The sequence below is a fragment of the Gobius niger genome (assembly GCF_951799975.1).
Source record: "Gobius niger genome assembly, chromosome: 2".
In the NCBI taxonomy this organism is placed as follows: domain Eukaryota; kingdom Metazoa; phylum Chordata; class Actinopteri; order Gobiiformes; family Gobiidae; genus Gobius; species Gobius niger.
Window position 1 is genome coordinate 38,694,001 of NC_136853.1, and position 17,055 is coordinate 38,711,055.

Consider the following 17,055-nt stretch of genomic DNA (forward strand, 5'->3'; position numbering starts at 1 on the left):
CTGTAAGACAAAGTAAAGGCCTCTGGCGAGATTTGCTAAGCAGTCACAAGGTGTGACCTGCACACCTCTCTGACAATGGAGTCCCTGCAATAAACGTGTTGTAAAATGCAGGAAATTGACAACTGGCTGCGATGGTGGTTTCGGTGAAGGTGAAGACCAGGCGTCATAAGAGCTATCAGTCTACAGCAGAAGAGTATTGGGTCAGTTTCAAAGTGATTAAACCATTCCTCCCTCTGTGATACTAGTCACATTAAAGTGTCCTTAGGAGTTGGCAAATCGGAGTTCTTCATTGCATTGACAATTCACTTTTACTTTTTATAATCCTCCTATAGCTTTTTGGACCTGACTCACCAGTTATAATAAACTTAGAACATCCTTGTTTCATTTCCAAACTGAAAGGGATCAATTTAGATAAACTTAAGTGAATCACTTCTTTTCAGTCTTATCCCAAGAAAAACATAGGACTTCAGGGATTAGTACAGTAGCAGGATCTATCTGTCATCTCAATTATTTCCACATTTTTGGCAGTGACTATCATACTTTTACTGCTTAATACGTGCCATTACATGAAAATACTTTTGCTTAAGACGTCCGTGCCCTGGAGCCTATTTTCCTCTCATCAGGAACTGGAAAATACAGATCTAACTGAAGGCTTGTTGGATTACAGCACATAGAAGACGACAAATTACAATCATCACTTATTAATCATCGTTTCTGAAGAGTCAAAGTGCATCTGTAATTACTAAAATGATTGAACCGACCATAGCGATAATGCAGTTGTTATTGTCCTCCAAGTCTATTTAAAACCAAGATTGTTATTCCTCACAGTTTGTCTATTATTAACGCAAGCTGGAGGTGATAATTTTGATCACACGTTAGTTCAGACCAACATTATCTAAGTGTCAAAGCCTGCGCCTTCACGTGTTAATTTTTCTACAGCGCCAAGATTGACTTTTCCACCGTAGATCTGCATCAATCATCAAAACTAGCCGCGTCAAAATGAACTTAAAGGGATATTTCAGGATTTTTGACATAGGGCCTCATTTCCTAGTTATCCAGAGTGTTGCTGATTTCTGGAGATATTTTTTTTGTAATTTATGCAGTTCTTCTGTTTGGAGCTAGGCTAATGCAAGGCTAGCGCATTTCTATGGTATCAGCTAGCCTGCATTCAAAACAGTCTGACCCGCTCCACAGTGCACCTGAGGCAAATCACTTAAAACGCCAGACTAATGATATAAATGTCTGTGTCGATACAGCAATTTTAACCATTTTGAGCCATTTTATATTTGAGCAGCATCAGCTTCGTGGTTGCGCAAGCCACACAGCGGCGGAGTGATCTGCTAGAAAATAGTCCCTCAAAATGCGATCATTCATGTGATGCAAGGTCAGTTATATTCCAAAAATTATTCTATCGACACATTTATATCGTTAGTCTGGTGTTATAAGTGATTTGCCTCAGGTGCACTGTGGGGCGGGTCAGACTGTTATTAATGCAGGCTAGCTGATACCATAGACATGCACTAGCCTAGCACAAGCCTAGCGCCACGTAACTCTTCAAATATAAGAACTGCATGAATTACAACAACAACAAAATCTCCAGAAATCAGCAACACTCTGGATAACTAGGAAATGAGGCCCTATGTCAAAAATCCTGAAATATCCCTTTAAGATACTTGTCCAGATCCTCCAACATTAGCATCAAATGAGAGGCATTTTCACGCAGTCTCACCATTCCGGGAGGAACTGGAGCACAAGTGAGAAACACATCATCACAAAACTGCAACTCTGGGAAACGCCGCGGTGTTACTTCCATTATATGCTGCAACAGGGGTGTGTGAGAGAGGGGAGAGAGAGGGCAGGCTCCCAGCTGAAGCTAATTTGATATTGTTAAGCGATGCATTCCTCCTTTAATAAGAGCCGGGGGCAGCGAAACCAGAGGGCTGTGTGTATGTGAAAAATACAGGCCGATCACAAGTGACTAAGAAACAAACTATAAAGGGTTTGGGTTTATTTACTGTTGCAACATGACCTGACAGCGACAGGAACCTGTAAATCTTGATGGTGTTGATGGGGGGAAATGTGGCTACTTTCATCTGAATCCGAGGGAGTATACACAAAGTTCAAGATGGGGTCACCAAAGCAGGGCTGACTTAACCAATCAAACAGTAATAATGGACTAAAAGTGCTTCTTCGTAAGCTATAAAGTAAAAGATGAAGCTTCCTTATTATTTTTACTCAACTGCCTTTCATACCATAAAGCTTGATAACCTGCCGGTGATGCAACTTGTATGACAGGTGAAATCCCATCATTAATCTGACTGTTTTACAATGTGTCTGTGTCTTCAGCCAAAGCTAACAGATAAGGCTGACTTGTAATGAGCGACGCCACTCATCCATGACAGAGCATTTACCAAAGAATAGCGAATCTGTTAATGCAAACAATGGAGGCGGAGAGAGGCAGCTTCTTCTGACGACACATCATGCAAGACCGGCCGGGGCATTGCATCAGGGTTACGGTTAAAGACAGCATACTAATCCATTGAGAATGTGAAGAGATAGACAGGATTTGGGGTTATGTACACAGATACCAAGTGACAGGAGCCTCGAGCGATGACACGCCAGTCGGTGGTGGTAAATTTACCGCTAACATTGATGGCTTTGAACAAGATTGATTTTCCCATAAGTTATTCCAAGGGGATTTCAGTTTGGAAGGCTCAGGTCATAATTAGTTATTGAAAATTATGTACAGCACATCCTGTCTCTATCAGTCGGCATTGTCACTCTTCTTACATGATATTTGTAGGACACATGTGCTTCTCATAGAACTGGAGTTACATCCAGTAACTACTGTAGTTATCAGCAAGAATCAACAGCAACAAGGGATCCGTATAGAGCCAACTTCACACTAGAGGCCGACCGATATGGGTTTTTCTAAGGCCGATGCCGATATTTTGGGACGTCAATTGGCTAGGCCGATATTTCTGACCGATATTTTTTCTATAATCCTGTAAACACAAATACTTGGCCGCTCCAGCACTGGCCAATTTTATTGTATTACTTTAGGTGATCCAATCATAGTTTCTGTCCCAGCTTTGATTAGCTGTCGTTAGCATTAGCATACTGTTACTATCCGCGGCATTTTGCGCTGCGATAAACAATACAGGTTAAAACTAACTCTGCGATTGACTTCTCCAGATTCTGCCCTTCAAAATGATTTCATTGCGATGTTTCTCACCTTCCCTGAGGCCTAGGGAGTTGTGGGAGGACTCGTTTTAAAGCCTTTACTTTCCAGTCCAAAAAACGTTAAGTCTCTATCATTTTCGATCCTGGAGAGATAGCCTATGTTGTAAAATCACCAAATATTGGCTCGATATATCGGCTGGCCGATACGTCATACTTTCCAAAATGTATTTTAATCGTAAAATGAGTCCATCCTGAAATCCCCTGACATCAGCCAACAAGCACATTGACCTGTATCATTTCGGGCTGTCTGTAAGGCCTGAGTGGTTTTTCAGCTTAGCTCAGCAGTGCAACAGGTGACATTTGGCTGTGTGTTTAAGTACCACAGGGTTGGCAGATATTATGGCTGTGTGTGAGATGATTTGAAGTGTGCAGCATTAGAGGCTTTGTCCTGGTCATTTTGAAGCTCGTTGCTCTCTAAACGTCTGCGGTCGTATCTGACCAAGCAGTGACCATTTGCATTCCTCACTGACGGTCGAATAGGCAGCTTGAGGGTTGAGGGACGACATTTGGTGGGCTTGCCTCCAAAGCCTCTGTTCTGACATGTTCTCACTTTGCTAAATGTTCTCGCCAAGAAAAATGACCTTTTAATTTTGAATGTAATGCGCAAAGAGTTGCAAACTATGAGCATGACTTGGACATGACAGTAGTAAGCCGTGCCTTGACAATGATAGAGCAAGAAAATCGTACAAGATTAGGCATTCTACACAAGTATGTAGTCGCCTGTCTGTTTTGTTGCTGCGTCTTCTGCTTGTCTCACATCCTTGCCCCCCTGAAGTGTTTCTTTTGAGCTGACCACAACCTCAGTTGGCCTCTCCGATAAGCCGGACCTACCTGATCGCTCTGACTCGAACCTCCCCAACTTCTCTCACCAAACACACACACACACACACACTGAGGACTAATGCACTGCAGATGCTACAACAACCGACGCACTAGAGGAAGCAGTTCAAAGTGATACCTGCCATATTTGTACCTCTGCGAAGCAAACGATTGGGTTTCAGCAGCCATCTCCCTTCGTGGCAGCTCCCCGGGGCGTATCTGAGCAAATTAGCTGGAGAAATAGGTAACCAGATGTTTTCAAAGGCCCGAGGGGGATTCCTGAGGGCTCACCAAAGGCTACACTCGTACGACCTGGATGTAAATGAATAAACAAAAACATATGTATGGGATACGCAGGACGGGACATGTTTGATTTCACGGCGGCTGGCTTGGGATAATGAACGCCTTAACCGCTACTTTTCCCGTCTGTCTTCGTGGAGGTCATTAGAGAAGCACAAAAGACATTTATTTACTACCTCATTAATGCAAGTGGTAGTTTAGATTCCCTTTCATTTGGTGCAGAAAAAGGGGGAAAGCAGAATGCACAGACCCCCCCAAACCCAGACAACAGGCAAATCACTGTTTGCATGCACGGGGTTTGGAAAGTCCCAGGTTTTCGTCGACCACCTTCAATGGATACCTGTTCGCACATTCTCACTCATGTTTTTCAATACAAAATTCGAAGGAATTTCGGCCTGGAGGCTTTATTGGACAGGGTAGCTCAGGGTGAATGCGAGCGAAGAGCGGAGAGAAACGTTCAGCAAATTGTTCAGCAAAAGCCGAGACCTGGAACCACAACGCTGAGGGTTGGAGGTGGAGATTCAAATCAAAACCCGGGATCAATGCTGAGATGCCCAAAAGCAGATTTATATTTGTATTCTCCTCCTTAAATTCTCAAGTTTTAGACTATTCCTAAGTTTTTCGCTAATGACCCAAACTTTGAGATGAGACTTGTTGATGAAGACATGTCTCCTCCGCCCTTTTTCTTCCCACAGTATTTATCACAACACACGGTTTCCTGACTCTGGGTGGCATCAGATTGGCTGGACTCACTTTCCTTCCGGTAAATTAGGAAAGGAGATTCCACTGGGGCTGCGCGCATTGAAACAGATGGACCACCTAAATATTTCTTCAGACACAAGGGTCACACATACGCATACTGTACATCTTATAAGGTGCTAGACAAGTCCATATTAGTTAAACAATGCAGACAGGTTTCTGGACATTTCCAGGGCTTTTTATTGAAGAGAAGCCGATGTTCATGGGAAAAAACAGGTAGTCCATGAACATGAGACGTCTACATCACTTGACACTAGAGATGTATGCATTATGAATGACTATTATTAATGTTATTTATTTATCTATTTAAAGCAGTACTAACTAACTTGTTTACCATAATACAGCCATTCCTAAAGTCCGGGACATCGCGGACCCTTTATTGATCAGAAAATCTCTCGGGGCCCCCGAAATCATAATAATTTACTCCATTCAAGGGAATTTTTTATAATTTTACAGCTAAAATGACATAAAAAGTACATCTAGTAATGACAGTAGGCTAAATACTGGTTTAAACTGGTGAATTTGTCCAGATAAATGTATTTTTCCTATCAAAATTAACTTTTTTCATTGTACTTGTTTTGTAGACAAGCTTTGGAGGCCCCCCTGTAGTGCCTCTGAGCCACAGACCCCACTTTGGGAACCACTGCCTTAATAAATCCTTTTCGTAGTCCCTCTGGGGTTAATACAAGTGTTAACGGGATGATTGGGGGGTCTTTCATCTCCCCCTGGCGTCTCTAGCCAGAAAACCGCAATAGCAACTTCGCTGCACCGGGTCGGATGCGCAACACACACTAATGGAATCACGAAGAAGAAGCTAACAGGCTAACGAGCAAAGCTAACTGCAGGCTAGCGCCATTTAAACAGTATTTACAGCCAAGTTTGAGTGAAAAAAATTATCTCCATTGTGTAATTGATTGTATAATACCTCTCTCTCCCTTTGTCAGTGTAGTATTTACTCTCACGGACAATTAAGGAGTAAAAAAACGTATCATGCACTTGCTGTGGCGCTTATGGCCTCTAGGGGCATGAGCTACTTAATTCTTTAAGTTTCAAGTATAGGGCGGAGTAGAGCCATATGATGAAATTAGTACCCTTTACCAACAGAAACCCCAACCAAAACCTAGGCCAAGGGAATGTGAATGATACAATTTGAATTTCTTGCAAATTGCCAATACATTTTTCTTCATACAGTGCACTCCTGACACACAGTAATAAGGTGTTGGTATCCTTGTATCCCCCAAAGCATGAAAAGTATTTGTATGGAGTGTTTTTTTTCTACTGCCGAGAGGTTCAGGTAGGGAAAAAAAGAAAGAAATGCAGACTGTACGTACGTAATTACGGATGGGGACTTGTTTAGAGTGTCCTGTCTATGATGCCACATGAGCTTCATTTATGGAAACTTGCTTGAACCAAGTCATGTTTTCCTGATCTATTTTTACATCTCTAAATCAAATCACATTCCCCTGACTTCCTGGCCACACTGTGTCTCCAAAACACAACCTTATACAACCTTTCCTTTTCATGCGTTTGATTCTTGATTGATCCAGATTTCAAAATGTCAAACAAGAGATCATTTCCCGACCTGCAGCACATGTCATAGATCTCCCCAAACCGCCGAAGCTCAAACTTTGCTAAACAACCATCAAAACCGGAGTTGGCCATGAAGTTTTTCGCATCCAAACAGCTTTTAGAGACGCCAACTGTGGTAACTCCGAGGCACCAGGCAAACCAAAATCTGTTATGGAGACCCTTTAATGTTTTGTACCGCATCAAAAAACGGAAAGCTATCATTTGTGCGTCTCTTATTCCCACTGCCCCGGGGTGGTCATTTCACTCGGAGTAATTACTTGTGTTCCTCCACTTTTCCTATCTATACTGTTTACCTTATTTAAAGCCCTCTAATTATTGCCGTCTAATAATCAGCACCTTTAATGTTTCCATGGCGACGAGGCTGGAGTCTGCCACTGTCTGGGCAGGTGCGTGGATTTGCGCGGCTTTTATCACGATCAAATAGACCCGTGCGCGTGGGTAATTAAGGTGGTGCCAAAATGACTCTCACTTGAAGGCAGGGGCTCCCCACAGAAGGTTCTATTTTTGGCTGGTGTAGACTTGTAGATGTATGTATTTGCTTGAAATAAATGGTTATTGGCCGTTTGATTTGATCTATTTGTGGGGGGGTGTCACAGTTTTGGACTCCACGTGTGCCGGGCGGGATAAGGTTGGGAATGGAAACCCCAACCTTTTATGTCCCATGTACCCCTTGAGGCAAAAATGTATACTCCGAGTACCCCCTAACTCAAAGATCCTGCAAAAATCGTAACAAATTAAGCAACTAAAAATGGATTATTCAGTATTTAGTAGAGTGTAATGTTCAAAATACAGCAAAAATACTCTCAAAGTCAAGCCTTTTACTCAAAATCCTAATTAAAACTAACTTTTCTTTCCCCCTTTTTAAATCTGAGGTTAGTCCAAGTACCCCCTGCCAAGTGCTCAAGTACCACAAGGGGTCCCTGTACCCCTGGTTGGGAAACACTGTTCTAGAAGATGACTATTGAACAATTTGATTCAGTTCAAACCAAGGATATAAAATCAAAGGTCACAAATGGGGGTACTAAACACTGGGGGAAAAAATGCTATCTTCTCTTCGGCAAAAATGACTTAAAAGTGCTTGAATTATCAGAATCAGGTAGGAATAAATTTTATTGCCATTGTCAAAGAACAGGTTCATAGAAGAAACTTTCCTCAGCATAGACATAAGAAAACATAATACTTGTGGTAGAGACAGAAGTGGGTAGTACTCAGTAACTTTTGGCAGAAATTGTACTTCTTAGAGTCATTTTATCACTCAGTACTTTTTACCCCTACTTGAGTAAAATTATGAAGTATCTGCACTATTACTTGAGTGAAAATAATTGTTACTTTTTCCACTGTGAGGAAATATTTAAGCGGCAAATGTTTCAATTTGATCAATAAAGTAGATGTAGATCGTCTCATGCACCTTGTTCTTTAGACACATTTTAATTTTCAGTGTTTTCTGCCATTTTCTTGGAATTTTCTTCACAATTTATGGTGTTGTTAAAAATAAATCAGACTTTTGCACTCAAGTGACCCACAGTACTCAAGTAACATTTACTCTGAGTACTTTTTTTACTTTTACTTGAATCATTGTTTGGGTCACTACTTTTTACTAGTGCTTGAGTAAAATGATTTCAAAGTAACGTTACTGTTACTTGAGTAAATATTTTGGCTACTCTAACAACCTCTGGGTAGAAATATGTAGTAAATTATATAAACTCTAAAATTAACTAAAACTTTGTGCTGATTTTGAGTAGGTTTTGACTTTATGAGAAAGCCAATGGAACAACAATGATTCGCCTTTGACGTCTTTGTCTCATTTCAAGATTTTTTTTGTCTTAATTTAAGCGTCCAACTAAATGTCTCTTATTTTAAGCAAATTAATCCTTCTTCCATTGGAAAATATTTTTCTATTTGTGTAGGTTTGCGCTGATGTTTACTGACCACACCTTAATATAGATTGGATAATATAAAGCTGGATATCTGTAGGTCAGCAGTCTTGTTTTCTAAATCACAAACATCCCGCCTCTTTCTTGAAGCTGCCTAGCATTAACATCCATTTAGGTGCAGCTCTCACTCAGGTCCACTTCTGTATGTGTTGTTCTTCTAAGCCCTGGACTACGTTCCCTCCACCGCAGGCTGACCATAATACCAGGCTACAGCAGCCAGCGCGGCCTGGTGGCTTTGCTCTGAAACCACTCCACAAGCACCGGATCACCGTTAGATCAGCCATCTTTAGCCTGTCACTCACTCTGGGGGATCCCTGCCATATGCAACCCACAAGACAAACTCTATATTACAACCCCGGAGTGTATTTAGTGGGTTCCTACGTCAAATGAAGACCTCAAGCTTCTAAAAATCGTCTGGACTGGTCCACCAACACCATACATACATTTTCAGATGGGAAAAATTGGGAAAACAAAGATCAATTTGCCCTCTGCGGCAGGAGTATCTAAACGCTAGGTTGTTGGGATGGGGGTGGGGGAAAGAAAGGATTTGAACCTAAATGTTCTGAGGCGTCATCTGTTTGTTGTTTGATTCTTCATCTACAAATGTACCAACACTTTCTGGCTGACTCTGTTGATTGGTTACATGTTTCACTCAAAATTCCCAGAACTGATTTCTATCGTGTCCAAAGCAGCGTATATGGTGTTTTCTGAGGGATGATTTGCACTGCCCCATGCCAGATTAGCCCCCATGTGAAGGTACAAACTGGGCACTGTGCGCTCTCCAGTCTGAGGTATTAGGCACACACAGGCAGCGCAGTGTTGACTCACTATTAGATGGAGGTCTCTCTTTTTATACATGTGCACACTTCACGGTGCTGTTTATGTTTCTTATTAGTTTTATTTATTTCATCTACAGTCGATCTCAGCTCCAACTCAAACACAGGGCACAAGTAATCTGCTAAAAAGCTCCCCGACCCCCCTGGACTATTTAGTATAGCGAGTAACTTTTAAAGACGGTGAAAGGGGTTTTCTGTGTCCGTTAGATTTACTATAGGGACTAGTACAGAGTGTGCAAACCTTTTAGCGAGGTATGAAAAAGGCTGTTTATGTTTATTTGTGGTGTTTTTAGTTTGCTGTTTGATATATCCACAAATTAATCATTTACAATTTTGAGATATAAACTAAGACAGTGGTACTCCAAGTTTTCTGCAGTCTTAGACTTTGTCTTTATAACTTCAGTTACACATAAGTTAGGTTCTTCTGTTGTGTTTTGTTGTTTAGACAAAATCGAGTCCAATTTAGTCGTCTTATTTTTGCCTGGTTTAGTCCTGATTCTATTTCAGTCTATTTCACTTTGTGGTATTTTATATCTTTTTTGGGTGATACTTGGTGTGAAAAGTTTAAGAATCAACCAATCAATGGAAAGCTGTTATAACCTGTTACCTGGTGTTATATATAACCTGCCATTTGCCCATCCACCATTCATGACACTGTTTGTCTCAAGACATGTATATTTTCTATATTTAGAGTTAAGCCTGTTGTACTATCTCAATTTATTTTATTTTCATGCCTATACAGACTTCTTATTAATTTTAACACTAGTTTATATTTCATACTGCACAAATGCACCGAAAAGAAATAACTAAAAAAGATCCTAGTTTGTGAATGAACCTTCACTGACAGTGGAATCAAAACCCAATCTGATTCTGTTATAGTTTGATATGAAACTACAAACTTGACCATTCATTATTGTAAGCTTGAATGTGCAGATGTGCTCTCCAAGGCCTTATTAAAGGGACTATATGGAGTTTAAACATGGTAAAATTATATATTTTCCCTACACCTACATGTTCCAGCCATGTCCTAAGGTGTAGAATGAGCCCAGACCTGTTCACCACAACTGCCTCTAAAATCCTGCACTGTCACTCAAAAAGTTGTTACTTCGGGTCTGAACTGCCGTCATGCACGAGCTTCATATAGAAGGTGCAGTTACACGTATGACCTGAGGTGGCAGTAGTGAGTATAAAATGGACAACTTGCATCTAACCCCTTTAAGATTTCTTTTTATATCTTGCAATTTCTAGGCAAGTTGAAACACTTTTCTTCGTTTGACCTAAAAACCTGCCAAAATTGTATTCATAGCACGGCAATTTGTCATCACAGTCCCTTAATCAGCGATAATCTCCACTTTGCATCTTTCCCAACTGCACATCCTGAGCTGTTATACTGTTTTACTGCTGTGATCCGAATGAGGTGTTTTCGCAGTGAGGCCAGAGCTTCTAAATCCCAAACACACCGAGCAAAAAGGTTTTCCAGGAGAGGGTCCAACAATATCAAAACAATCTCCAGGCTGGATTTCCTCTCTGGCACCGAAAAGCCACTAGAGAATAGAGCCTGTGCTGCATATGGGAGACTGGAAGCATTTGGGAAGAAGCTTTGTATGTGTCTCTGTAACACCTCCGTGGAAAAACGAAGGCTCTATTTAGAAACTCAATGGACAAACCCAGCCATACTTCCCAAGACCCAAACAAAAAGCAACAATGTATGATTTTCTGAATGGACCTCATTGTGTTGGTGCATGGCCAGTTTGTTGTTTAGAGTTACCTCAGTGGTCATCTTGTCAGAGCTGAATTATTCCAAGTGATTCACTTCCTCCTGCACAAGAATCCAAGGTTTTCTAAATGAGCAGAAATCCGAACCCTAACCCTCCATCCATCTAAAAGGAAGCGGGACTAACTATTCTTATTGTCTAAATACATCAGTAGAGTTTGGGAATGTGATGTCATATCGCTTTAGCAGCAACTGTAAAGTAATGGAGATTTTTAAAGTTAAAATACTGGGGTTATTGTTCACATTAAAACAATTAGACACCACAGTGTGTTAGATATATTACCAGCGGTAACTCAGCAGCTAACTGAGTTGTTCCCCGGTGTTTTTAGCTAATGTTAGTCAATGGAAGTGTATGCTAACAGCTGCAAAGATCGGTGGATATTTCCCGAACTCTATAGTTTGTTAAGTGTGACGTCACAACTTCCACTTCCGGGTCCTGGCCGACCGGCAAATATGCGAGAAAAAAACATTAAAAACTCTTAAAAACGAGAATCAATATTTCTGAAACTCAACGGAGAGTTACTGAGCCTACTTATTTCTCAGACCCATTAACCAAAAATGCCGCACCTACTGCTGAAAAAGTAATATTTACTAAAGTCGGTACTTCTGGGGTTAGCCTGTTAGCCGTTAGCATTTTTCTCCGCTAACCCGGAAGGTACAGCATTTTTGGCTAATGAGCCTGATGAATAAGTATGTTCAGTAACTCTTTGTTGAGTTTCAGAAATATTGATTGTGTTATTAAAGAGTTTTTTGTATTCACTTGCACATCTTGGGACCCGGAAGTAGAGCTGTGACGTCACCACTTAACAAACGTATACAAGTCCACAGACTTTAAAGCAGTACTAAGTAACTTGCTTACTTTAATAAATCCTTTTCATGCTCCCTCTGGGGGTAATACAAGCGTTAATGGGATGAGTGGGGGGTCTTTCCTCTCCCCAGGTGTCTCTGGCCAGAAAACCACAATTGCAACTTTGCTGCCACTGGGTTGGTGTCACGAATACACACTAATGGTATCACGAAGAAGAAGCCAGCAGGCTAACGGGCAAAGCTAGCTGCGGGCTAGTGCCACTTAAACAGTATTTACAGCCAAGTTTGAGTGAAAAAAAATATCTCCATTGTGTAATTGGATGCACAATATCCCTCTCTCCTCTTGTGTTTCCTGTCATCGTAGAATTTACTCTCACAAACAATTAATGAGTAAAAAAATCGCAACATACTACAACACCTGCAGTGGCACTTATGGCCTCTAGGGGCATGAGTTACTTAGTAGGCTACTGCTTTAAAATGGCACATGGTGGTGCAAAAATCAGAACCGATTTCTTTACCCCATGCAAAGTTCAGCTAAACCATGCCCCGAGTTCACCTGAACGGAAACTATTGAGTCAAACATCATGAGCTTTATCCAGATCACATGAGCGACCTCCTCTTCACTCTGGACATGTGTTCCCAATTGCTCACTGATTAACGGCAGCCAAGCTCCAAACACCATCTTCGCCATAGACACGCAGAAACTCCCACAGAGCAACCCCTACTACCACACACAGAGGACACGCACTCGCCTACATACTCATTAACAAAGACTTAGCGTGGCAGAAAGTTCCCCCCCCCAGCGAAGTCAGCCTGGCCTCCCACAGAGGGGGAGTGCGCACCTCAGTCACCTGATCCCATAGGCCTATATGCACTGATCTGATCCGGCCAAACACTAGCCACAGCAGCAGTAACCCAGCCTCTGTGGTATTCTCATAAAATCTAAAGTGTAATGACATACGACTCAAGAGTGGGAGGACTGCCAGGGCGGGCTGCAGACAAAATATCCCCTTTAACTTACCCCAGACAGGCAAAGTAGGGCAACAGGGATGGTTTGAATATTAGGTTGAACAGGTATTAATTTGCAAGCCAACATTTCAACACTCCAGGATGTGAGATCAATTCCCAATCCAGCCACCAGATGTCACTACTGGCTTCCACGGCATGTCCATACACGCTGAATACTCGGATTTCTACACTCACAGCTGTACCAATATTCTTGTTTTATTCATTTCTATTTATAAAAGTCCTTCTCCTCACGTAGGCTACGTCATTATATGCCAAATAAAGGCACGTCTATACAAGGTTGCAAAAAGCGTAGTCTTAAAAAACGCAGCACGGCCAACTTAAAACCTCTCAAATAAAAGACCTAAAGTTTGTACACCTGTTCGGGCAAAGAAAACCAGAATATATGGCGCATTAATAATGAGTTGCGGTCTACGAGCCCGTTGCCCAGTTGTTCCGCGCGGCTGCAGTGATGTGGCTTCCCTGTAATGCGCGCGTGTGTGGATTCGGGCTACGGTCTGTCAACACCGCTGCCATTCTGGAAGAGCTGCTTAAAGAGACGCGGTGAGCTCGTAAATTGAGGAGGAGGAGGAGGTGGGGGGGAAAAAAACGCTATAGACAGACACACGGTGGAGAGAGAAAAATCCAAGAGACCACCTGAGTGACAAGCAACAGCTGAGCACACACACATCTGGACAGCAAAACGTATAACCCGCCATTAACTGTCTTTACGCGCAGGCACTTTCCGAGTGAAAGCGCCCCTGGACTCTCAACCACAGTTTGACTTTTATCCTCTCCTCCTCACGGTGAAGGTGCCATGACATGCAGGCTGGGTACAGAGGAAAGTGACCTGTATCCAACAATGGTGTCCCGATTGACTGATAATCAACTATGAAAGAAAATAAACACACTTGCAGGTATTTCCCCCCCCGATAAAGTTACTTAAGTTTTTTTTTCTTTATACATATGATCTAAAAAAAACCAAAAAAAACATTGACATCACAAAAATCTACTTGTCTAACTGTGGGACTGTTCAAACTTGGCACTCACCTCTCACAAGCGTCAGCCAGAGATCCTACGAGATATTCCGTTTGTCAGATTATAAGTAACACTGGCATCTGGGTTGGCACGAAATGAAAAATACAAAATAAAAACACAATTTTCTGAGCGTTTAGACTGAGAGGTTAAAAAAAAAGTCTAGAGAGTCTAGTTTTCAGAGCATGGTCGAGCGCAGGACACGGAGGAAAAGGACGTTCTCCGGGGCTGAGCGAACGCGCAGCTCTGGCTCCGAGTTAAAGCGTCTAGAAATGACATTAGCCCTGCTGTTCAACCATTGGCTCAGGCTTTAGACCGGTCCCCTCCCTCTTGCTCTCCTCCACACACGCACAAAGGCACGCACACGCTTCTCCAAACTAGTGTTAGGAGCCTATATATTTTTGTAAGGCTTACTACACTGCAAAAAGTAAATATCAAGCATTGGCCTAAATGACTTGAATTTCACTCATTTAGACACTTTTTCTGATCGGACCAAGTTTACTTTGCTTGTTTGAGGACATTTCAGACCAGTTCTAAGGTAAATCTCGCTTGAAATAAGAAAGTAAAATTGCCAATGAGATAAGACCAATTTCCTTACCCCATTGGCAAAGAAAATGACCTGAAATAAGGACGAAATGTATTGAAACGAGTCAGAAACATCTCAGAACAAGTGAAATAATCTAGGACAAATGCCCAAGAACTTCTTATCTAGTCAAAACAACTAAAATTTGGATTATTATGCTCAAATTGAGATATTTATACTGATCTAGTTAATTACTTTTTGCAGTGTATGAGGGTATCCGAACCTTCTGCTGACAGTATCACTTAAAGAAATAAACTTGATGATAATGATGATGTGATACAATGAATAAATACAGTTTTCTCGTTCACCTCTTAACCGCTCACATTTTCTCCAGTTCAGCTTTACCCAAATCTACAAGCGTCTTGACCAGAGCTTATATAGTAAATTTCTCCATTGTGAGATCAATGAAGGCTATCTTTTCTTATAGGCCAGAGTAACTCCTCAATTTGAAAGCTTAGTCAAAAACAAAACTCATCAAGCTACTTTCTCTTTATGATTGTCACGTTGTCGTCCTATCTGGTCGTGTTGTCATCACGTTTTTGTTGCTTTTTTGACATGTTTTGGTCACAGTTTTGTGGCTTGATCTCAGATAGTGTATGTTCCCCCAAAAACACAAAATGGGGCCAAAACGCTACAAAAACATGACAATAATGTGACAAAAATGTGGCAAAAAAAGGAACGAAAACATGATTTAAAAAAAACACAAAAACAACCGAATCCAACAAGGCAGAAGCTTGGATCTGTTTAGCAGGTTTTTTTTTTTTCAAATGTTACTCTGGCCTATATTGGCTGTAAACTCTCCAGTTCAGAAGCTTTCAGATTTGGGTAAAAATGGAGATAATGTGCTTGGTTAAAAGAACAGGCCACCGTTTTTACATAATGAGATACAGCATGTTCTTACCTGAGCTTAGACGAGTTGATCCGTACCTGTCTGGTCTTTGTGGGTGCACTCTGTCATGCAAAACGACCAAAGATGTTGTTTGCATTTGGCCTCTCCCAATGTATTCCTATAGCTCCAAACGGGGGTGAAGTTGGAAGCGACCACGCTCTTCCACGGGCACAAAGACCAGACAGGTATGTATCAGCTCATCTAAGCTCAGCTAAGAACATATCACAATATGGAAGAACTGCGTGCCCTCAGCCATGCAAAAAGACCAAAGATGTTGTTAGCATTTGGCCTCTCCCAATGTATTCCTATTGCTCCAAACGGGGGTGGAGTAGAAGCTACCAAGCTCTCAACTCGTCTGAGCTCAGGAAAGAACATATCTCCTTATTTTATAACCTTTTTTTTTTTAACATTTCACACTCTATGATAGTTGTTAGTTGATATTTCCACCATTTTATTAGCGTTATTACTATTACTATTCAGAGATCTTTCTACCACCACTGCTCTAATAAAAAGCCTGCATGTTTCTGAAATTTCAAAGTGAAGTTTAGCCCCCACTATTCTGCAGAGAGGAATGCTTGGATCAAATGTTTCAGCTTCGAAGTCAAAAGAGAGCGCGAGCCTTTTGAGTGTCCAAGAGGCTGGCATTGGCACAGCGCAGGGGGCAGACAGTACGGCTTATTGTCCCACACTAGCGGGACGGCCCACACAGAGAGGGACCCCGTTCACCCGGCTGGATACTGCTCTGACAACCTGACAGCTTGATTTACAACGTACATTACATCCCACACTTTGGCCCTTTGAGTCCCTGTGATGCAGGAACAAACAGTCATGGCATGAGGTCCAAGTTGTCAATCCGAGAGGGCAGTTTGGTAACACGGACACTAACAGTAAACAAGCGCTAACGAGAGGCAGTTTGAGACTCTAGCTTTGGACCTGTATTGTAAAAGGCAAGAAAGATACAGTATAATCTGAACTCTGCTTTTTATCAGAGACTTTGCTTCTGTGAAAAATGTGACGTGTAAATCAACAGACACCTATTATAAAACATTGACACTGTGACAATATATGCTACGTTGATTTGGATCGTAGCTTATCATGAACAATTTTAGCTGCATTGCAACATATTACCTACCTTCCACTATGATTTAAAGACTTAAAGTCATACAAACTATTAAACACAAGAAATACAAATAAAAGCTTTTATTTCACTGAACACACACTGAATGTGAAAAACAGCCAAACAAAAAACAATCAATTATATATAAACAAATGCCGAGCAAAAAAACGAACAAATAAATAAAATAAACATTGTGATGGATAAAAAATATCTAGGAGTCCATTAGCATCAAACCCTGAGCTTCAAACAACATATTAAAAGAATATGCAGCCACTCAATAAAGTACTATATCTCCTCTTATAGATACATCACGGATAGTCTGACAATAAGGCCCTTTCACATATTTCTCCACATCACTTATGTG

At 41.4% G+C, this 17,055-nt stretch overlaps 1 protein-coding gene across 1 annotated transcript in view; it reads right to left on the reverse strand.

Moving 5' to 3' along the window:
• LOC306960095 (prickle-like protein 1) overlaps positions 1-14,226 on the reverse strand; it is a 31,223-nt gene extending 16,997 nt beyond the window's left edge. The window contains exon 1 of the mRNA XM_079552401.1: positions 14,118-14,226. The gene's annotated coding sequence lies outside the window, so the exon portion shown is untranslated. The remainder of the gene's footprint in view (positions 1-14,117) is intronic.
• Positions 14,227-17,055: the final 2,829 nt, after the last annotated feature.